This window comes from Protopterus annectens, chromosome 2.part2 (assembly GCF_019279795.1).
Source record: "Protopterus annectens isolate FY-2018-M chromosome 2.part2, PAN1.0, whole genome shotgun sequence".
NCBI classification, from domain to species: Eukaryota; Metazoa; Chordata; order Ceratodontiformes; family Protopteridae; genus Protopterus; species Protopterus annectens.
The window spans coordinates 592602155-592626412 of record NC_056730.1 but is presented as its reverse complement, the minus strand read 5'-3'; the positions used below and the strand labels follow the sequence as shown (position 1 = coordinate 592626412).

General features: G+C 41.7%; 1 protein-coding gene across 1 annotated transcript in view; it reads right to left on the bottom strand.

The window, feature by feature from the left end:
- Positions 1–24258, bottom strand: part of CCT7 (chaperonin containing TCP1 subunit 7) — a 1331840-nt gene that overhangs the window by 872696 nt on the left and 434886 nt on the right. The window lies entirely within an intron of this gene.

The following is a 24258-nucleotide window of genomic DNA, read 5'->3' as shown; positions in this document are numbered from 1 at the left end:
GTGAGAAGGTCCAGTAGGGCAGGATCTTTCACAGCCCAGAAGACAAGCTAAAGATCACCACATAAAAGCCAATATGTGACAGATAAAAGTGAGAACTTTCAGTCTTACCAGGTAACCAAGGAAAAAGTACAGTCTTGTACCTACCATAAATGTAGATGTTAGAGAGTCTTCACTGCTGCAGTCATTACACTTGGGTTATCCTGCCATCAGGCGGTCCCGCAGTCAGCCAGAGTTCCAAAGTCTTGGTCCAGCATCGGTTGCTGTCGCTTCTTCCCTGATGTCAGTGCGCCAGGGGTATACAAGATGCAGCCGACGCCATTTTCTTCAGTTTTTCTTGCCCCAGATGTCAGGTGCCCCCAAATAGGTAGGCAATACATATTGCTAATAAAACATACATAAAAAGTAAAACCAAAATTTTCAGTTACCACCAAATACACCACATAGGTAGTATAGGGTAGAAAAGTGCAGATAAGTCCCAGCTAAGAAAGAGGGGATGGAGGGAGGGTAAAGTACAGTTTTGTACCTACCATAAATGTAGATGTTCGAGTGCTCATACAGCTGCAGTCATAACAGATGGATTATCCTGCCGTCAGGCGGGTCCTCGGTCGGCCAAATTCCAAAGTCTAGGTCCGGTGTCTGTTGTCGTCGCTTCTTCCCTGACGTCAGCGCGGCAGGGGTACAAAAGAGGCAGCCGACGCCATTTTCTTCAGTTTTTCTTGCCCCAGATGTCAGGTGCCCCCAGAAGGAAGGCAAACAATGTTATGCAAAGATGCAATGTTGAAAAATCAAAAACAGTAGTTGCAAGCAAATACACCATAAAAGAATACCCCAAAAAGGTTGTATGAAAAGTGTTCGTCATATGGCCTGTCCTAAGAGGGGATGGAGGTAGGGCAACCTGGACTGCAGCTGTATGAGCACTCGAACATCTACATTTATGGTAGGTACAAAACTGTACTATGTTCATCGTGCATACAGCTGCAGTCATAACAGATGGGTAGAATCCCAAAGCTAAGTAAGGGTGGTAGGCACTAAGTGGAACTAGGAGGGGATAGGATGCCCTGCAGGACTGCTGTGGCAAAGCCTGCTCTAGATTTTGAGTATAGTGGGAGGTGATAGTGCTTGAAGAAAGTGTGCACTGAACTCCAGGTGGCTGCTTCCAAAATGTCCTTGGTAGGGACCCCCCTGAGGAAGGCTGCAGAGGTAGCTGTGGCTCTGGTGGAGTGGGATCTGATGCATGCAGGCACAGTTTTTCCATGAAATGAGTAACAAAAGCGTATGCAGTGGGCTATCCATTTTGAAATTGTCCGTTTGGAAATAGCCTTTCCTTGAGCACCTGCAGCATAGGACACAGAGTTGCTCAGATTTCCTGAATGGTTTTGTCCTGTCCAAGTAGTAACGAAGTTGTCTGTGAATGTCCAAGGAATGTAGTAGTCTTTCCCCTTTGTTTTGTGGATTAGGATAAAAGGTAGGTAAGTGGATAGTCTGATTCAAAGTTACACTGGATACTACCTTTGGCATAAAGGTAGGGTTGGTTCGTAAGGAAACTCTGTCCTGATGGAAAATGATGAATGGTTGCACAGCCATGAGGGCCTGTAGCACCGAAACCCTGCGAGCTGAGGTGATAGCCAGAAAAAAGGCTGTTTTCCATGACAAGTACTGTAACTCTGATGAAGAAGCTGGCTAGAAGGGAGGAAGGGTCAGCTTTTCCAATACGAAGTTGAGGTCCCAAGCAGGGACTGGTGGTTTCCTTGGGGGTTTTATATTCTTTGCCCCTCTGAGGAACTGCCTTAAGAGAGGATGAGAGAATAAAGGAGGGTCTATGTTGTATTGTGCAGAAATGGCTGACGCGTGGATCTTTATGGAGGAGAAGGAAAGTCCATTGTTTAACATTTCGGCTAGGTACTGTAAAATTTGAGGTATGTTTATTACCCAAGGATTCTGTCCCTTTTCTTGATTCCAAGCACAAAATCGTTTCCATTTGGCGGAGTAGGCCTTTCTAGTAGAAGGTCTTCTGGCCTCCAAGATGACATCCTGCACCTCCTTGGAGAGGAGAAACTGTTGGGAAATCAAGGAATTCTCCATGCAGCTAGATTTAGAGTTTTGAGATGGCTGTGAAGAGTTTTGTAGTTGTGCTGGGACAACAGAAGAAGGACTAGAGGCAGGATCCATGGTGGGGAATGTGTCAGGCTCTTCAGGAGCGGATACCAGTGTTGTCTTGGCCAGTCTGGAGCAATGAGAATCATTTTCGGCCTCTCTGCTCTGGCTTTTAATAGAACTTTGGGCAGCAGAGGAAGAGGCGGGAAGGCATAGACTGATAATGTTGCCCAACTGAAGGAAAGTGCGTCCACTTTCCATGCCTGTGGATGATAGGGCCTTGAACAAAATTTTTTCAACTGGCAATTTCTGTGGGTAGCAAAGAGATCTATGTCTGGCTGTCCCCATGCCTGAGTTATCTTTGTGAAAACTTGAGGATGCAACTTCCATTCGTGTGGATCTGTCATATTTCTGCTTAGGTTGTCTGCCAGTGTGTTTCCCTTCCCTGGCAGGAATTACGCCTGTAGTTGAATTTGCAATTCCAGTGCTGTGTTCCATAGGGTCATGGCTTGCCTGCACAGGGGGTATGAATGAGTTCCTCCCTGTTTGTTTATGTACCACATCACTGTGGTGGTGTCTGTCCTTATCAATAGCTGGCCTGGATGCAGTAGGTCTTTGAAGGTCATAATAGCCTTTTGCACGGCTAGCATTTCCTTTTGGTTGATGTGAAGGTGCTTCTCTTTTCGGGTCCATTTTCCCTGAATGCACTGATCTGTCATGTGTGCTCCCCAGGCGTAGTCTGAGGCATCTGTTGTGATGATTTGAGTTGCTTGAGGTACACAGAAAGGAAGACCTGTGTTTCTTTGGCAAGCTTGAGCCCACCACATAAATTCCTTTTGAAGGCATGGAATGAGTGGTATAATTGCTTCCAAGCTGTGGCTGTGTTGAGACCATAAGTATTTTAGGTACCATTGAAGTTTCCACATATGCAGCTTTGCACATGGGATTAGTAGGATGCAAGATGCCATGAATCCCAGAGCCTGCAGGATTTTCCTTGCAGTTAGCCTGGTGTAAGTTGCCATTTTTCTGAAGTATTGAGACAGTTGCCCTTGCTTGTCTGGCATGAGGTAGGCCATCTGGGTGGTTGTATCCAAGCTGGCACCCAGGAAAATTATTTGTTGAGAGGGTATTAGTTTTGATTTCTTTTTGTTGACTGTGTATCCCAGGAAGTTCAATAGTTTTATTACAAACGCCAGGTGCTGCAGTAGTATGTCCTTGCTGTCTGCTTGGATCAGGCAGTCGTCCAGATATGGGTAGATTTGTATCTCTTGTAGTCTGCAGAAGGCGATTACTGAGGTCAGGCATTTCGTAAACACTCTGGGTGCAGTAGATAAGCCAAAGGGCAATGCAGAGAATTGGTAATGGGTTGAACCTGCAAGAAATCTGAGGTATCTTCTGCAATCTTGTCTGATAGGGACATGCAGGTATGCCTCCTTGAGGTCCACTGTTACCAGCCAAGACTCCTTGCCCAGCATGGGAAGAAGCTGCTGTAATGTGAGCATCTTGAATTTTGGCACCTGTAGGTATGTGTTTAGGATGGATAGGTCTAAGACAGGTCTCCAATCTTTGTCTTTCCTTGGTACCAGGAATAGTCTGGAATAAAACCCTTGACCTTGTTCTTTTGCAGGTACTTCTTGAATTGCTTTCATGTCCATGAGAGCTGAAATTTGTTTTTGTGCCTCTGCCCTTTGATTTTGTGGCAGGTTTGGCATGCCTCATTTTTGGAAGGGTGTAAAAGTGGAACCTGTAGCCTCTGTCTATAATGTCCAGAATCCATTTGTCTCTTGTAACAATATGCCAATTTTTTGAGAATAATGTCAGTTTTCCGCCCAAAGGTGCTGCCATTAAAGCTTTGCTTGGCAGGTGTAGGGGGAAGTCATTGTGTCTGTTTTCTAAAAGACTGTGATCTGTCTTCTCCACCTCTTGGGGTTGGTGCTTGCCACTGTCTGGCTCTGAAAGATCCTTGGGGTTGCCCTCTACCCCTTGGACGCCTGTATCTGCCCCTTTGAGGTCTGTCCGTGGCTGGAAAGAACCAATTTTTTGAAGGCCAGTTTCTGCTGAAACGTGGAGGCTGTACCTGCAAGAAATCTTTCACTGTTTGCATTGATTTCGCTTTTTCCTCCATTTTCTTTAGTACCTCCTCAGCTTTAACACCAAACAATACATCTTTTTGAAGAGGTGCATCTAATAGTTTAGCTTTGACATGATCTGGTAAGGATTGCTCTTTGAGCCAAGCATGCCTACGTATAACAGACCCCGTAACAGCAGCTCTACATGAGGCCTCTAAAGCATCAAAACCACACTGCAAGGTATGTTTACCCACTTGCTCTGCACCATGCAACAAATCCTGCAACTCTTTTAAATCTGGTTGTTCTGGTTGTGTCATCTTGCTTTTCAGCTGAGATATCAAAAACTGTTGATACTTTAACATCTGGAACTGACAGTTTAATGCCCTCATGGTTAAAGTGGCCGAGGTGTACACCTTTTTCCCCCACCTTTCTAAAGCTCTGGAATCTCTCTCTGAAGGTAATGGGTTTTTAGCAGTGGAGGCCTTAATTCCCTTGGGACCCTGTGAAATAGTTTCTGGGTCAGCAGTATGGCTTTTATATAGGAACTGGTGAGAATCAGGAACCCGGTAATACCAGTCTGGTTTAACAGGAGCTGGAGGCAAAGAATCAGGATTAAGGCTGGCTTCTGTGTACACATCATCCAATAGATCTAAAACAGGTGGGATAGCCAGAGGCCTATGCTAGGGGAGCAGAAGAAATTCCCTGAGCCTTTTCTTGGAATCCGAGTAATCTTGGCCTTCCCAGTGAAAGTGTTCCCTCAATGTATGCAGGGCTTCCCCAAAAGAGAAGTCCTCGGGGGGGAGACCGAGGGAATAGACTCCTCCGCATCAGAATCTTCGAATGGAGAATAGGCATAATCCAGGTCCTCAGATAGTTCTGAGGTAATAAAAGCTTGATCTGAGGAAGGGTAGTCTTCCTCTAATCTGGGCCTTTTGTCAGAGTGGGGTTGAGAACCCCTGATAAGAGTAATCAAATCCTCAGCCATTTTAAGCATCTGTTTTTTAGGCATGGTGCCTTGAGAGGGGGTCTGAGGAACCTGTTTTTTTGGTTTTCATGGCTGTTTTAGATTTAGTGAAGGCTTTAATAGAGGAGGAGGAAGACCTGAAGACCCCTTGAGAAATGGCAGGCCTGTCTAAATTCCGAGTTTCCCCGCCAGGAGTGGCGTCGGTATCTGTAGTAGGAATGGGGGCCGAGGAGCCTGCGACCTCGGGTACTGAAGACACCGGTAATGCATTGTCATCGGTACTCAGGGGCTGCATCGGCGCTTCGCTGAGTACCGGAGAACCGGTAGTCGGCCTTAGCGTGGTTTCAGTAGGTGGTGCGGACCTCGTATGTCGGTCCTTATCCTTGCGTTTTTTGCTCAAAACTGGAGTCTGAGTATCCGACGACATAATATAATTAAATTTTTTGCCAAAAAAGTGAAGGGCGAACTCCGCCCGACGCTTAATAGTGCGTTTGTTGAATCTAGCACAGAAACGGCAGGCCGAGACGTCGTGGTCTGGGCCTAAGCAAGGTATACAGAAAGAGTGGAAATCCTTATGCGGTATTTGCTTCCCACATGCAATGCAATTATTAACTTTGTCTGACATCGGTCTGAGGCAAGAAAAGTTTCCCCAACGGGGTACTTAGCTTTCAAGAAGACTTCGGCTGAAATACTTTCGTAAATCTCAGGAGCTGGCCGACCGGCACTTGCGAACTGCTTCTGCTTCGGGCACCGCGCAGCAAGAAAGACTGAAGAAAATGGCGTCTGCTGCTTCTTGTACCCCTGCCGCACTGACGTCAGGAAAGAAGCGATGACAACAGACGCCGGACCTAGACTTTGGAATTCGGTCGACCGAGGACCCGCCTGACGGCAGGATAACCCATCTGTTATGACTGCAGCTGTATGCACGATGAACATCCTGGACTGCAGCAGTGAAGACACTCGAACATCTACATTTATGGTAGGTACAAAACTGTACTATGTTCATAGTGTTTCACTGCTGCAGTCATTACACTTGTTTTGAATCCCAAAGCTGAGGTAGGGTGGCTGGTTCTATAGAGGATTTGGGGTGGCTATGAGGCCCTGCAGCACTGCAGTGGCAAAGCCAACTCTGGATCTAGAATAAAGAGGCAAGTTATAATGCTTGGTAAAGGTATGCACTGAACTCCAAGTTGCAACTTCCAAGATGTCTTTGGTAGGTACTCCTCTAAGGTAGGCAGTTGAAGTGGCTGTTGCCCTGGTGGAATGTGGCCTAATGTTACTAGGTACAGGTTTACCATGCTGTGTGTAGCAGAAACGGATACAGTGTCCTATCCACTTTGAAATGGTCTGCTTTGAAATAGCCTTTCCCTGTGATCATGCAGCATATGCTACAAACAATTGCTCAGTTTTTCTGAAAGCTTTTGTTTTGTCCAAGTAGAAACATAACTGTCTGTGTATGTCCAATGAATGCAGAAGTCCCTCCCCTTTATTCTGGGGATTTGGATAAAAAGTTGGCAAGTGAATAGATTGGTCAAGAGCCACACTGGATACTACCTTTGGCATAAATGAAGGGTTTGTTCTTTAAGAAACCCTGTCTTGGTGGAAAATGATGAAAGGCTCCACTGCCATTAGTGCCTGTAACTGAGACTCTTCGTGCTGAGGTTATTGCCAGACGCAGAGCAGTTTTCCATGAGACATTTTAATTCTGCTGAATTGGCTGGCTCAAAAGGAGGTAGTTAGTTTTTCCAAGACAAAATTGAGGTCCCAAGTTGGTGCTGGTGCTCTCCAGGGCGGTCTAATGTTTTTAGCCCCTCTGAGGTACTGTTTTAGCAATGGATGAGAGAAAATAGGAGGATCTGTGTTGTAATGAGCCGAGATGGCAGAGGCATGGATCTTAATGGATGAAAAAGATAGTCCTTTGTCCAGCATCTCAGTTTAGTATTGTAATATCGGAGGAATATTTGGGACAAGAGGGTCAAAGCTTTGAGCCTGGTTCCAGGCACAGAATCTCTTCCACTTTTCTGAATAAGATTTCCTGGTGCTAGGCCTCCTGGCCTCCAAAATGACATCCATAACCGCTTTAGAGAGAGGTGCTGTCTGCTTGACTAAGGAATCTGCCATGCAGCCAGGTTTAAGGTTTTGAGCTGACTGTGCAGGATCTGATTGTTTTGTTGAGTCAGAAGGTGTGGAGTTTGAGGTAAAATCCATGGTGGGCCTTGAGCTAAGTTATTTAAGATTGGGTACCAGTGCTGGCGTGGCCAGTCTGGGGCAATCAGGATCATCTGTGTTTTTTCTTGCCTGGCTTTTAGGAGTACCTTTGAAAGGAGAGGCAGTGGTGGGAAGGCATAAACTTTTAGGCTTTTCCAGTTGAACGAGAGAGCATCCACTTTCCATGCTTGTGTGTGATAAGTCCTTGTGCAGAATTTTTGTAGTTGGTAATTCATTGGGGAGGCAAAAAGATCTATGTCGGGGCAACCCCATTTTTGTGTTATCATGCTGAATACTTGTGGATTTAATTTCCACTCGTAAGGATCCATGAGGTTTCTGCTTAAGTCGTCTGCCAGAGTATTTTTCTTTCCTGGCAGGAATTGTGCTTGCAGATGAACTTGATAGGTTAGAGCTGTGTTCCACAAGGTCATGGCTTGTCTGCATGGGGGATAAGAATGAGTGCCCCCTTGCTTGTTTATGTACCACATAACTGTGGTGTTGTCTGTCTTCAATAGTTGTCCTGGATGCAGAAGGTCCTTGAAAGCTGTTAGGGCATTTTGCACAGCTAACATCTCTTTTTGATTGATGTGAAGATGCATTTGTCTGCGGCCCACTTGCCCTGAATACATTTTCCTGCCATGTGTGCTCCCCAGGCGTAATCCGAAGCAACTGTTAGTGTCTGCCTGGCTGTGGGTAGAATGAAAGGCTGTCCCTTGTTGAGGTGACATGCCTGTGCCCACCATCGAAACTCCTGCTGTAGGCAGGGAATTAGTGATATTACTGCTTCCAAACTGTGACAGTGTTGAGTCCAAACACTTTTTAGGTACCACTGTAATTTCCTCATATGCAGTCTGGCATACGGAATTAGTAGTATGCAGGATGCCATGAATCCCAAGGCCAGCAGAATTTTTCTTGCAGGGAGTTGGATTTTTGTTGCCATCAATTGAAAGTACTGAGTCAGTTGTCCTTGCTTGTCTGGCGTGAGATAAGCCATCTGGGCCGTTGTATTTAAGCTGGCACCCAGGAATATTATCTCTTGTGAGGGCACTAGTTTTGACTTCTTTTCGTTTACTGTGTACCCCAGGCAAATTAGCAACGTTTTTACAAACGCCAGATGCTGTAGAAGTATGTCCTTGCTCTCTGCTTGAATAAGGCAGTCGTCCAAGTATGGATATATTTGAATTCCTTTTTGTCTGCAAAATGCAATTACTGGTGCCAGGCACTTTGTGAAGACCCTGGGCGCAGTAGATAAGCCAAAGGGCAGTGCAGAGAATTGGTAATGCAATGAACCAGCTACAAATCTGATTTATCTTCTGCAATTTTGTCTGATAGGGACATGCAGGTATGCCTCTGAGGTCCAAAGTAACAAGCCAAGCCTTCTTGCCCAGCATGGGTAGAAGCCGCTGTAGTGTCAACATTTTGAATTTCGGAACATCCAGGTAAGTATTGAGAGTAGAAAGGTCTAGTATGGGTCCTCCAGGCTTTGTCCTTTCCGGGGACCAGGAAAAGTCTTGAGTAAAATCCTTGTCCTTGTTCCTGTTGTGGCACCTTTTGAATAGCTCTCATGTCCATGAGGGATTTGTTTTTGTGCCTCTGCCCATTGATTTTGTGGCAGGTCTGGCATTCCTTTTAGCCTTGGTAGAGTGTGAAAGTGGAACCTGTAACCTTGAGACACAATATTCAGAACCCATTTGTCTTGGGTGATTATATGCCAATTTTGAGAAAAAAGAGCTAGTTTTCCCCCTAAGGGAGCTGCCAAAAGGTAAGTGCTTGACATTTGAAGGGGGAAGTCATTGGGGCCGTTTCCTATAAGGTTGTGACTTGTCTTCACCTCCTTTTGGGGTTGAAGCACCCCACTGTCGTGGTTTGTAAGAGCCTTGGGGCTGAGATCTGCCTCTTGGGCGTTTGTATCTGCCTCTTTGTGGTCTGTCTGACACTGGAAAGGACCAATTCTTTGAAGGCCAATTTCTGCAAAATCGAGGTGGCTGTACCTGTAAGAAATCCTTCACTGTTTGCATAGATTGTGCCTTATCCTCCCTTTTCTTTAATACCTCTTCTGCCTTAACTCCAAATAAAATATCCTGCTGTAAAAGAGCATCCAATAATTTTGCCTTAACATGATCAGGTAAACTTTGTTCTTTTAACCAAGCATGCCTTCGAATCACAGATCCTGTAACTGCTGCTCTAGAAGAAGCCTCTAATGAATCAAAACCACATTGCAGAGTATGTTTTCCCACTTGTTCAGCTGCATGCAATAAATCCTGCATTTCCTTATAAGTCAGGATGTTCTGAACTTGTAAGCATTTTCTGTTTTAACAGAGACATTAAATATTGTTGGTATTTAAGCTTGTGAAACTGGCAATTTAAAGCTCTCACTGCTAAAGTTGCAGAAGTGTAAACTTTCTTCCCCCATCTGTCTAATGCTCTAGAATCCCTGTCAGAGGGAACTGGATTTTTAGCCGTGGAAGCCTTTAACCCCTTTGGGACCCTGGGAAATAGTTTCTGGGTCAGCAACAGGGTTTTTATAAAGAAATTTGAGAGTTAGGGACTCTGTAGTACCTGTCTGGCTTGACTGGAGCAGGGGGCAAAGAAACAGGATTTAAACTGCGGAATAGCCAGGGGCCTGTGCTGACAATAAAAGAAAGTCTCTGAGCCGTTTCTTGGATTCTGAGTAATCCTGGCCCTCCCAATGGAAATGCTCCCTCATGGTATGTAAAGTTTCCCCAAAAGAGTAATCCTCAGGAGGAGAGGCTGAAGGAATTGATTCTTCAGCATCACAGTCCTCATAGGGGGGTAAAGAGTATCCCTGGTCTGAAGAGGAACCAGAAGAAATGGAAACCTGGTCAGAGGAATCAGTCTGTATCCTACCTAGGCCTTTTATCAGGAGGGGGATGGGAACCCCTGATGAGAGTAATTAAGTCTTTGGCCATTTTGAGCATCTGTTTTTTTAAGCATGGAGGCCTGTCCAGGTGAATGCTGTACTTGCTTCTTTGTCTTTAATGGAGTTTTAGACTTGGCTGTAGTTTTTATGGTAAGCTGTGAAGGTCTGAAAACACTCTCAGAAGCCGATGCCTGCTCAGCAGCTCTGGACCCATCTGAAGGGCTAGTTTCCGTAGGCCCAACACCTTGAGTATCCAGAGGCCTAGACCTCTCCACGTGGGAGTTGGAGGCGGCCTGTGGCTCTGAGGTAGCGGGTGTCAGGGGCTGCGAAAGTGCCTCACTGAGAACCGGCGACTGGCCTAGAACAGGCTTCATCGTCAGTTTTGGGCCTCGGATGCCTGTCCTTATCCTTGTCTTTGCGTTTTGTGTATTCCGGTCGGTTGTTCCGACGGCATGGTATAATTAAACCTTCGGCCAAAGTAATGGCGAGCAAAATCAAACCGACATTTAATAGTGCGTTTGTTAAATCTAGCACAAAACCGACTAGTGACGTTGTGGTCTGGACCTAGGCATGGAATACAGTAAGAATGAAAATCCTTATGAGGTATTTGCTTCCCACAAGAAATACAATTATTAACTTTTACTGACATCAGTCTGAGGCAAGAAAAAGTTTCCCCAACGGGGTACTTAGCTTTACTGAAGACTTTGGTTCTGAAATTCAAATTGAAAATCTCAGGAGTCGGCTGACCGGCACTTGCGAACTGCTTTTGCTTCGGGCACCGCGCGGTAAGAAAGACTGAAGAAAATGGTGTCGGCTGCATCTTGTATACCCCTGGCGCACTGATGTCAGGGAAGAAGCGACAGCAACCGACGCCGGACCAAGACTTTGGAACTCTGGCCGACTGCGGGACCGCCAGACGGCAGGATAACCCAAGTGTAATGACTGCAGCAGTGAAACACGATGAACATCTAGTTTTCTAACTTTTTAGTTTTAAAATTTAGTAATCTTAATAGCCGACAAGGTGTTTGGAGTAGTACATTCCAAACAGTATAATGCAGTCTGTGACTGGCCTGATGAGGGAGGAATTTGGTAGGATTATGACATCCTTAGAGGATATACTCTGGACAAGTAAGCAAGGTTGAAGTTTCTAACTATAACGGATACATGTTCCCGTTCAAAGAAGGTACCTAGATCTTCAAGGACTGTGTTGATCACAAGCAAGGTTCCATTTACATGGTTATCAGTATGACTGACTAGTTCACCAAAGGCTACTCATGACATACATATATATATATATATATATATATATATATATATATATATATATATATATATATATATATATATATATATATATATTTTTTTTACATTATACTTAAAGCTATTATTGATATACCAAATGCTGGTTCAGGCAGGCCCTTCTTGAAGGACTAAGATTCCATGAGAGTCTCAAAAGCACCCACTTTACAGTCATTGGCACATTTGGCTATTCCTAGACCTCTGACATTTTTTTTCACAACAGAAGTACATTTTGAAGATGGAGACCCCGGGCAGAGAACCCTGAAGGATACCACAAGTGACATGCCTTTCAGATGAGAACACACCACCAACTCTTACTGTACATGTCTGACTGGAGACCCAATTTTCAACTCATGAGGCATACAGGGGTTTACATTTAGGCAAGTTTATCAACAATGACATCTTTCCAAACTATGCTAAAGGCATTAGCCAGGTCTGTTTCAGTAGTCTGATCGCATCCATGGCAATTTCAAAGAAAGTAATCAAATTATGGAGATATGATCAACTGTTCACCAAGCCAAACTTATTACAATCCATGGTTTGTAGGTCACCAATTTCACTGTTTATGAAGGAATTTTGTGAGAGTAAAACTACAGTTACCAATGTCTATGGTATAGCTATACTTTGGCATTAATCATGCCACTCCACTTCTCCACAAGTCAGGTACACATCCTGCAGGGAGAAAAAGGATTTACATTTTTAGGACGGGTTCAGTAATGACATACAGCTTAACAGCTAGGACACAGCTTGATTTACAGTCTAGGCTCACATTGTTATTTTTGGTTCCTGACAGGTTCTAGGATCTGGTCCACAATGACTTTGTATTAAGGGGAGTTTAGTGATTTAAATGCGGGAACGTGTGGGTGACAAACTGACAATTTTTAAACTAATATGTTAGCTATAGCTTCAGTATTAGAATAGGTAGTACCATTCAGCTGGGCTCAGTGCAGTGTTGCACCTAATAAACTTAAAAAGGAAAAGTCCTGTGATTTTCCTTGCAGGTGGTGGCTATTTTCTGTTTGTACCATGCCTTAACCTTATTAATGGTGTGTTCGAGCTCAATGTTAGACTGCACAAGTACCTTCTTATTGTGAGAGGTGGTGAATGAATATGTACAGAATCATTTTTCTCAAATTATAGAGTTTCTTTGCAAGTTCCACCACAGGGATTTATTTTTGAATTTCCTATCATACTGAATTAGGATTGAGTTCTCTATACACACTGGTCTATATGGACACAGAAATAAGAGATATATTTAATGGCTCAAGTCTGTGGGTTAAGTTGAGGGTGCATTTCAAATTTCGTCAGGCCCTCAGACAGGGATATTAGGTTGGCCCTGATGCAATCTCTACATTTGGCAAAGTTATGGGGCAGAAGATATGATCATTGAAGGAATTACATTAGCATGGGTGCAGGCAGGAACAAAATTTGTAATGACTATATCAAACATGCCACCTGTGGTGGGAACTTGGAATATCTGATCTAAGAAACAAATACTTATAAAAGTCGACGGACCACTGGGCATATTTATTAGGAGTTATATAAGGTTTCCAGTTACTGAATGGGTAGTTAAAGTCATCCAAAAGTAATGCACTGAAATTAACAGTCAGAATTCAATTCATCAAGTTTATTGGGTCTTCAACTGACACTGAAGGAGCTCTACAACTGGTAACAATATAGTAATAGCTTTATTTGATGTGGTTAAGATATGCAGGCATTCCGAATCACTCTCAAGAGGGATATGGCATGAGGTAATGGGGAAGTGAATAAAGGTATAAACAAGTGATGGGTGCAGTATCCTGCTAAGCAGGGAGCGCTATCAAACACTGAAGCCATGTTTCAGTATCTATACATGTGTGTTTGCGCATCAGAAAGGCCTCAAGATCAGATTTTTTTTTTGTTCATACTTCAAGTTGCTTAAGCAACTTTACTTATTCATTACATTAATTTACATCATGAACATATGTATATTAATAAAAATAAAAAATGATCACTTAACATTTCCCATTATCATATACAAGCCACTATAAGCATTTCCATCATAGCTCTATTCTTTTATTCTTGTGCATTAGAATATGCCTGCACATTCAATTCTTACCAAACTACTTATTTTAATCACTTTTGCGCATTACTGTGCATACGTTTTTTTCTGAAAATTACTTCTCTATTTTTTATAATCTCATCTATCTTTCATCATTCAGTACCTCATTTACAACTGATAAAATGTTTGATTTCCACTTTTATGTAAATCCTTTTTTGCTGATAACAGGATTAAACTTGACAAGGTCTTACTATGTCTCAACAGTTCTCATCTCCCTAATGAATACAATATGTTACCCCAACAACTGTACCAAAACATTCAAAAGGGAGCGCCTAAACTTATTAACATTCTCGAAAACTGTCCTCCCAATTTCCTATTCTGTCTCATCTTTTTCTCACCTATTAACACCTACTCTCTAATCGGGGAAAATTCTCTGAAGTCTATTACTTTATTAGTATTTATTTATTTAACATTTATTTTACCAGGATAAGTCCAACTGGACATCATGTGTCCTTTTTCACTGGAGTCCTGGGGAGAAAAACTCCAAAGAAATAGTGTACATACATGCTTTAGATAACAATAAAACTGGCATACAAGATAAGAGAAACAATGAAGTACAAAAAACAATTATGTAGAATAAGATACTCAGGAGTAGTACCATTACTTACAATATATACAAAAAGAACATTTCAGATGAGAGTATAGTGTATGCATTTAAAGGCATCAACGGGTCACTTAGATATGGAAAAGTGGGTCTTCAAGGGGGGTCTTTGCAGTTGCAGACAGGGTTAGCAGTGAGGTGCAATTTAAGAAGGCCTTTGTATAAAAAATACCCATGTAAACATCTTCATGCTAATACCCTACATTTTTCGAACTTTGTAGCATACCCAGAGGCCTTACAAATTTCTTCCCATTGCTATTTTGAAATTTATTCTAATATTCCCTATCAGTCTTTAATCTCCTCGACAGTTTTTTTTTTAAAGTCATCACATAACACTACAAATGCTTACTAAATTATCCCCTTCTTAAAAACATCTTCTGTTCTGAATTCTAAAAACTCTACAAGAACTGGCCTTTTACTTGATACTCACCCTTTGTCCAATTTCTCTCAACAGTCCCCGATACAGAATGCATTCTTTGACCTCAGAAAAAGCGCCTGCTTGGCTTCCTCCTGCTTCATCACTTTAGTCTTCCAACTTACATGCTCTTGGTTGAGAGTACTCCCCCATCATTTCTTGCTTTTCTGTGCCCATAGTTGTATGCACTTCTACTGAAAATCTCTTCACTCCCTCACTGGTTTGGATTTACAATGTTGTCTGTCACTTTGTATACATAACATTCAATACAGTAATTTCTGTTCTGCTTGAGGGCTTGCTTCCAAAGCTCTTAATGTCTCTGCATCTCTTGTACTTCTACCTTACCCCTCCACAGGAGGTTATAGGTTTATAGCAGGTTACTAAGCTAGCGGCCCTAGAGCCTTTACAAGCCTAGTCATGTTAATCCCAAGTATCCCCATTTGCTCTTTGTAGGTAGTTTGCAGAACAAATTTATGAACAGAGCGGGTCTGTGATCAACCGCTACCCCTGTCCATGAGGGACATGAGTGCCACCCCAGGGGTGAATATACAGTCTCCCATCCAATTATCTAGGTTGCGTTTGAATAGTGTCACTGAGGAGCTCTGTTTTACTTGAATAGGAAGTCTTTTCTATCAGCATCATCTTTCCTCTGATCTGCAGTATTCTGCTTGTGCTAATAAACTCTCAATTGTGCAGATTTAAAGTATCCCTTCAAATCAGGTGGTCCTAAGCCACTCTCTTCAGTAGAAGAAAATCACATTAACATTCCACTTTAACTCCATCACCTGCAACTTTTTCTGTGGCTGCTAAAGTAAGCCTGACCTACACATACGACGAAAGGAACAAACATGTTCACTGCCTGTGTCGTACTGTCAGTTTTTTTTTTTTTTTTTTTTTTTAATAACCATTTTCTTAGCCCCTTCCCACATCCTTAGCTGCCACAAAACAGTCCATTTTAATCCATGCGCCTAAATGATTCATCTTTTAATATTTCCATAAATGTCAACTGCTGGTATGACTGCATTTTAACCAATAAGGGTCTTTGCTTCCTTTTGAAGGCTAAATTAACAGCATTACGGTGATGTGCCCTCTGAATTAATAAAGCCTTCTGTGGAATAAAAGTTCAGTTACGTTTGTGTGCATTCATAAAGTTAACACTGTCCACTCCCTTCCTCCAACTCCTAGTGCTCTATCTTCTAAGTTCTGCTTTCTTCTGAATGAGTTCATTTGATGCCTACATTTCTGTCTTTCATTTGCAGTTCGTGTCTTCAAACTTAACAGTTCAACTGATTTAATACTACTACTACATTTCCAAACATTTTTCATTTACTGTTATATAACCTTCCAATGTCCCACTATTTTAAACACTTCAAGTACATCTGAGCTAATTTTTTTCTAGTTTACTGGATGTCATTTTCTTACATTAGTGTGCACAGTTCTGCTTCCTGACAAGCAAGGAGATTCTTCTCATCCAGAACTTTCTCCCCTTTTTTTAGCCGACTTATTTTTCTCCAGATTTCTTTGCTAATATTTAGTGCATCTACTGCCACTAACGGAATACCCTCCAAATTTATAACTTTTACCAGTCATTTTTAACAGCCCAATTTTCATAAAGAAAGAGCTCTAGTCAGTGTGCTTCTCAGCCATCATCTTGGGAGTCCCACAGGCTCCTAGCATTCAGCACTGCCACCTTAACATAAAATGCACTGGAGTCTGCTAAACTGGAATGCCCAAAAGATAGAGCTTCCCTAAAAAAAAGTACTACAAAAACAGAAAAAGTCAACCAATATGTAGAAATCCTGAAGAGAGACATGCAGGCCATCCTTGGTGAACAAAACTTTTTGTCAGTCATCCCTTTGCTCACTGGATCCCTCTGGAATGACAACACTTGAGGTCAATTATTTTGTTTGACAATAGTGGCATCATTCTTGGAGAAGGCAAAATACTGCTAAATATCTGCTTTGGACTCAAACAAATTCAATCATCTCCCTCTCAAACTCCATTAGAGTGGAGTGTCAAGGGTCATTTCACCATGGCGAGGGCAACTACAAGGTTACAGTCATATACAGAGTTGAGGGAATTAAGGGTTCTAATCACGTCACAAATCTTAACAGCACAGAGACATTTGAACATAACCTTATCTTTGTTCTTCTGTGTGTCTAACTATGGAGCTGGCTATTAATATACTGCGGTATCTATTATTAACACACTTGGTGTTAATACAGTTGCTTATGCATTACTAATAATACATTGGCATACGTGGCCATAGCCTACGCAGACCTTATGAATGAGAACCTGGAGCCACAGCAAGTCATCTTAGGTGTGGGTACACTTGTAGGTATAACAAGCAAACTTAAGAATAAATTTGCACTTCTATAGAGCACGAGCTACCTTAAAATTGACCAAGCCCACAGTTCTTGGTTAACAGTAGAAAGCTGTAGCCACCAGCATGTTCTAAAGCTCTCCCTAAAACAAAATTACACTAAGATACACAGTACCTCCTGTGAGACCACAGAGAATCAAGGATGACAACCATCTCCTAATTAGTGTTCTGAACATACATTTCAGTAAAGTATTTAGTCACTGTACTTCTAAAATACCAAGATTATTGCAGAAATGCCAGTGTACCTCCAATATGTTAGTACTTCTTATTGAAGATAGAGTATGGCAAATATCACAGTTTCTCTTTCCATGCGTTAACAAAATAAACCTTCATTAGAAAAGGTGCTTACAGTAGGAAAAAACACTGCCCTAAAGTCAGTAAATGACTGTGAATGACATACTGAACTAGGTACAGAAACCAATACAAATATTAAAAGAAATAAACTACATGTTTTTGTTTTCCACGGAAGAGCACTGATCTCCATGGACCTTTTTCAAACTCAGTCCAGGAGTGGTGTCAAGTGTTGAACAGTTAGGAAACAAGAGGCTGAGGGAATCTAACCTTGTACCAAAGGAACACAGGAAATAGCTCATTAGCAGCTCCCTAATCCCTCTAAGCCAACTGCCAGATGAATAATAATAATAAAACAGCTTTGCTGCAGGATGTAGAAGGATGAATTCCTGACTGTGACCCAGTCAACTTCGGAGCTGGCAAAGATGTGCAGGTTGGGGGGGATGAACAACTTATGTCAGCTTGCCCATATATATTTATCTGACATTTGTTTACCGGGAAAGTCTGACTGGACACTGGTCCTTTTCAGCAGAGGCCTGGGGAGAAAAGCTCCTAATACAACATATAAAACTTACTTATTCTACAGTTTTGTTTACATAAGACAATTTGTTTAAATAAGACACTTTTGAGATACAAAGAAACAATGTACAGCTCTTGTGGAAGTCTATAACAGTATAAAAGCTAGCAACATTTCTTGCAGTAATAACTTCTAGAATTATTGAAGTTTCTAATGTTATACATTATGAGTTAATATATATTTAGTCTACTATGCAAATTCCCAGAATCTCAAGGAATAAAGTAGAGGTGAGAAGGAAAAAAAAGGGGGGGGGGTTAATGGGGGAAGAAAAGTACTAAGTAGAGGGATGTGGTTGAGAGTAGAAGGTAGTAGTGGATTAGTCTGGGTTTCCACAAAATACAGTGGCAGGATGCACATAGTGGTATTAAGGCTAAGGATGAAGGGTGACATGACATAGGAGGGGGGTAACTGGGATAGAGGAGGTAAGAGATACATTGGTGGGGTTAGCACAGTGCTCGAAGAGAGGGAGGTGGTAATAGAGATAAAGAAGTTAAAGAGTTTAAACTAGCATTGTCACACCTACAGTGCCATGATTCCTGTAGGTGGGACTTTAAGGCCTTTTTGAAGGAGGCACTGGAGGTGGTAAATGAGATGCTGGAGGGGAAGGGTGTTTCAGTGTTTGGCAATGGTGTTGCTATAGAGGGATATACCAGCAGAATTACTGGCTTTGGCCACCTCCAATAAGAGTTTTTGAATGGCTCTTTGGACTCTGGCTTTGGTGCTTGGGTTTCCTACATTTTGTACAGCACATTTTTTTTCAAGGTAGTGTAATAGTTTGTGTTAGTAAAAGTTGATTGAATTGGGGAAGTTCCAGCAAACTAAGTGTTTTGAGGGGAGTGCAGTGGTGTGTTCTGTGAGGGCTATTTGTTGCAGATTTGGCAATTTTATTATAACATGCCTGCAGTTTGGACAGGTCAGATGTTCTGAAATTGGTAAGGATAGGTGAGGCATACAACGGTGTGGAGATGAGGTGGGTGCATGCAATAGTGGCTCTAGTGAAATCTGTAAGGAATTGTTTGTTTCTGTATAGCATGGCCATTTGTTATGGACTTTATGGTACTGGATACATGTATGTCAAATTTCATGTTGCTGTCTAAGACAACCCCTAGAAGTTTAGTGTGACTGACAGGATATACAACTGTGCTACTACTGGAGGTGATGTTAAATGTAATGTTGTGTGTAGAGTGCTGTGTGGGTGGAAAGATAAGAAGCTGAGCTTTGTTGGGATTTAATATTAACGGAGATTCTGAGAGCCAATTTTCAACAGCAAGAAAGGAGGGCAGAGTCTGTTGTAGCAGTGTCTGGGGGGAAGAGGATGCACATACAGTGGAATCATCGACATACTGGACGAAGGAAGCATGCAGTGTGTGTAGGTTACTAGTGAAAACAGAAAACAGCAGGGATCCAAGTATGGAAACCTGTGGGACTCCTAGTGAGACTGGTAGCAATGGAGAGAGTTCCTGGTGCCACCTGACTGCCTGTTGTCTGCCTGTAAGGTTGCTTCTGATCTAGGAAATGGTGGGTGAGCTTAGATTTAATTCAGAGAGGGTGTTGATTATCATGGTTAATCATGTCAAAGGCCTTGGAAAGGTCTAAGAATATTGCTGAGCATAGTTTCCACTGTTTCTGTGTTTGTCAACTGTGAGAAAGCCATAAGGGCTTTAGTAGTGCTATGTGATGGTCTAAAATTGTGTTGTGTCTTTTTTGGAGAGGGGAGGAAAGTACAGCGATTGGGTCGGTAATTTCTTAACTCTTTGAAAACAAAAGCAAGTACCACTGCGAGCAATTTCAACAAAAAACGGACTAGTATTTGTTAAAAACAACAGATTTAATGAGCGCTTTCGGTGGAAACAATGTCCCACCTTCATCAGATTACTGCAGATCAATTAGCAAACCTTTTATATAAATAATATAGATCCTAATTGATCAATTAAAAATAATGCTTGTCCTTTAAAATGCTAGGAGGTATTTTATACAAACCTAAACAACCATTAAAAACAACTAAATCAAACTTTTATGTTCATAACTACTACTTATATAAATGCATACTAATATAAGATTTAATTTAATTTACATCTAACAAGTACAACAAAATAATATTCATTATATATAACACAACAAATATGTATAGTTTACACAAAAAAATATAAAAATGTATATAATACTCAAGTGACATTTAAATTAATACGGTGTAAATGTATGCTGATATAAACATATGTCAGATGGACCATTAGACTAGTACCAAAGCCTAATGCATTAGCAAATAGACAGCCAAACTAACCTGTATAACATCTCTAATATAACTGTTTAAAATTCAGAATCATTGTCGCCCGCCTTAAAAAAGCATTAGAGGGTACATAACCACTGGTTATGTATAATAAAATATACCTTATTATGCTTATAAAGCTAATAAATGAGAAACCGAAACATTATAAGCTTAATAAACGGGTAAGATTCAAGGTGTGTAACAAAATACCAAACTTATTCATCTATTCAAAGCTAAACGTTTAAGAATACTTTTTATAGATATGTGCTTCAGTTCTTTGGCTAGGCATGTTGTTGACTTCCCTGATCATAGTTTTAAGTTCCCTGTCCTGCAACAAAGGCATCCTGATTCTAGAGGAGGCCCCTGGCAGGTAAACCTGGAGATTAGAACTGAAGCACATATATATCCCAGTTTAAATGAATACATATCTATAAAAAGTATTCTTAAACGTTTAGCTTTGAAAAGATGAATAAGTTTGGTATTTTGTTACACATATTGAATCTTACCCGTTTATTAAGCTTATTATGTTTTGGTTTCTCATTTATTAGCTTTATAAGCATAATAAGGTATATTTTATTATACATAACCAGTGATTTTATATCTAATACTTTTTTAAGGCAGGCGACAATGATTCTGAATTTTAAACAGTTGTATTAGAGATGTTATACAGGTTAGTTTGGCTGTCTATTTGCTAATGCATTAGCCTTTGGTACTAGTCTAATGGTCTGACATATGTTTATATCAGCATACATTTACACTATTAATTTAAATGTCACTTGAGTATTATATACATTTTTATATTTTTTTGTGTAAACTATACATATTTGTTGAGTTATATATAATGAATACTTGTTGTACTTGTTAGATAGATGTAAATTAAATCTTATATTAGTATGTATTTATATAAGTAGTTATGAACATAAAAGTTTGATTTAGTTGTTTTTAATGGTTGTTTAGGTTTGTATAAAATACCTCCTAGCTCTTTAAAGGACAAGCATCATTTTTAATTGATCAATTAGGATCTATATTATGTATATAAAAGGTTTGCTAATTGATCTGCAGTAATCTGATGAAGGTGGGACATTGTTTCCACTGAAAGCGCTCATTAAATCTGTTGTTTTTAACGAATACTAGTCCGTTTTTGTTGAAATTGCTCGCAATGGTACTCACTTTTGTTTTCAACAGTTCGTGATTACTTTGAGTTTTTTGGTTTGTGAATTTAACTCTTTGGAGTTGGCCCCCTTTGTGAAGTGGGGTGATGTAGGAAATTTTCCAGAGGAGGGGGACTAGATTTTCAGCTATAGAGCAATTAATGAGAACTGTTACAGGACAAGCAACCGCATTAGCGGCAATCTAAGAATTCAGCTGGTAGTTTATTTACCGCGAGAGAGTTGCAGGTATTAGTTTACTAAACAACTTTCTAAAAGTGGTGGTGGGGACAGGTTTCAGCAATAAGCACAAGTCACTAGAACTGACTTTGGGTGACCTAATCATAAAGTACAGTTTTGTACCTACCATAAATGTAGATGTTCGAGGATCCACATTGCTGCAGTCCTAACTATTGGGTAGTCCGCTGTCCAGTCGGCCCGAATACCAAAGTATATGGCTGACGTCGGTCACGGCGCATTAGACTGACGTCAGTACGTCAGGGTACTAATGCGCATGACCGACGTCATATCCTCAGTCTTTTCTTGCCCCAGATGTCAGAAGACCCTAAAAAGACAAGGCCAAAACCAAAAACACCAAACATACCTGCACCAAAAATATATACAATATATACAAAGGTACCAGAATATAATCTCACCTACACAACCACCCCTAAACACAGAGGGAAGGAGGGAGGGTAAATTGACTGCAGCAATGTGGATCCTCGAACATCTACATTTATGGTAGGTACAAAACTGTACTATGTTCTTCATTCCACATTGCTGCAGTCCTAACTATTGGGTAGAATCCCAAAGCAGAGGTAAGGGAGGCTGGCAAATCATAAGGAAGCAGGAGCTGATAACATGCCTTGCAAAATAGCTGTGGCAAAACCAGCCCTAGACTTAGAGTAGAGAGGAAGGTGGTAATGCTTAGAGAAAGTATGCACTGAACTCCAAGTAGCTGCCTCCAAAATATCCTTAGTTGCCACCCCCCTTAGAAAAGCTGTTGAAGTGGCAGTAGCCCTAGTGGAATGAGGCCTAATCCCAGCTGGAATCTCCTTACCATGATGGGAATAACAAAATGCAATGCAAAACCCAATCCACCTAGAAATAGTTTGTTTTGACACAGGCTTGCCCTGCGAACTCAAAGCAAAAGAAACAAACAACTGCTGAGACTGCCTAAAATCCTTAGTCCTGCTTAAATAATAACGCAATTGCCTGTGTACATCTAAAGTGTGCAAAATCTTTTCCCCTTTATTTTGGGGATCTGCATAAAAGTAGGCAAATGAATAGTTTGGTTTAAAGCCACACTAGAAACCACCTTAGGCATAAAGGAAGGATTAGTACGTAATGATACCCTATCCTTATGAAAAATCAAAAAAGGCTCAACCGCCATAAGGGCCTGCAACTCAGAAACCCTTCTAGCAGAAGTAATGGCCAACAAAAAAGCAGTCTTCCATGACAAGTATTTCAGTTCAGCAGTAGCAAGAGGCTCAAAAGGTTGTAGAGTAAGTTTCTCCAACACAAAATTGAGGTCCCAAGCAGGAGTAGGAGCTCTACGTGGGGGTCTTATATTCTTTGCCCCTCTAAGAAATTGCTTGAACAAAGGATGTGAAAACAATGGTGGGTCACAATCATAGTGAGCTGAAATTGCTGCAGCATGAATCGTAATGGAAGAGAAAGACAAACCTTTGTCCAATAACTCAGTAAGATATTGAAGAGCCACACTCAAATTAGGCTCAGAAATCTCCAAATTCTTTGCTGCAGTCCAAAATAAAAATCTCTTCCATTTTTCTGCGTACACTTTCCTTGTACTAGGTCTTCTGGCTTCCATAATCACATTTAAAACTTGTTCAGAAACATGAACTAAATCCTGTAACTCTTTACACTCAATACCTTCAGCCAGAGCATCCACCTTAGACTTCAATTGTGAAAGGAGATAATTCTGATATTTTAACATATGAAACTGACAATTCAACGCCCTCATGGCTAAAGTGGAAGTAGTATACACTTTCTTTCCCCATCTATCCAAAGCCCTTGCCTCTTTATCAGGAGGAACAGGATTTTTAACCACAGAAGCCTTCACACCTTTAGGCCCCTGAGAGACATTTTCAGGGTCTGCCCTAGGACTCTTAAAAAGATACTTATGGGCTTCAGGCACCCTATAGTACCTATCCGGTTTAACTGGGGCAGGAGGCAAAGAGTCAGGATTCAGGGAAGCCTCTGCAAAAACATCTTCTACCACATTCAGAACAGGAGGTATAGCTAAAGGCCTATGCTGGGGTAAAACAAGAATTCTAAGCCTCTTCCTGGAATCAGAGAAATCTTGACCTTCCCATTTAAAATGCTCCCTCATGGAATGCAGAGTCTCTGAAAAGAAAAATCCTCAGGAGGCGAAGCTGAAGGAGTAGAATCATCCACATCAGAATCAGAATAAGGAGGATACTCCTGCAAGTCTTCAGCCGAAGACTCAGAAGCCTCCGAACATTGCTCAAAACTCTCAAACTCAGGTTCCACCCTAGGCCTCTTATCAGGAGGGGGCATAGAACCTCTAATCATTGTAATCAAATCCTCTGCCATTTTTAGCATATGCTTCTTAAGCAAAGACCCTGAAACACTCGGAGAAACCCCCACTGAAGCTAAAGTAGGCCTGCCTCTTAAAGAAGCCTTAGAAACAGAAGGCGAGGCCCTAACCACCTTAGGAAGAGAGGGAAGAACAGCCACCTGAGAAGCCCCTTCAGCCTGGCCTACTTCCTGAGAGGACACATCCTGTAACAGTAAAGTTTCTCCCTGAGACTCCAAAGAAACTCCTGGCAGAACCTCCGGCTCCACTGAGCCTGCTAAAGAACCGACGTCCGGGACTGTCGGTTCTTCCACTCTAGGCTTCCCTGCTTTGTCCTTGCGCTTTTTGGCTGAAGCGGGCGTCGGAGCATCCGACGGCATTTTATAATTACAACGCTTCCC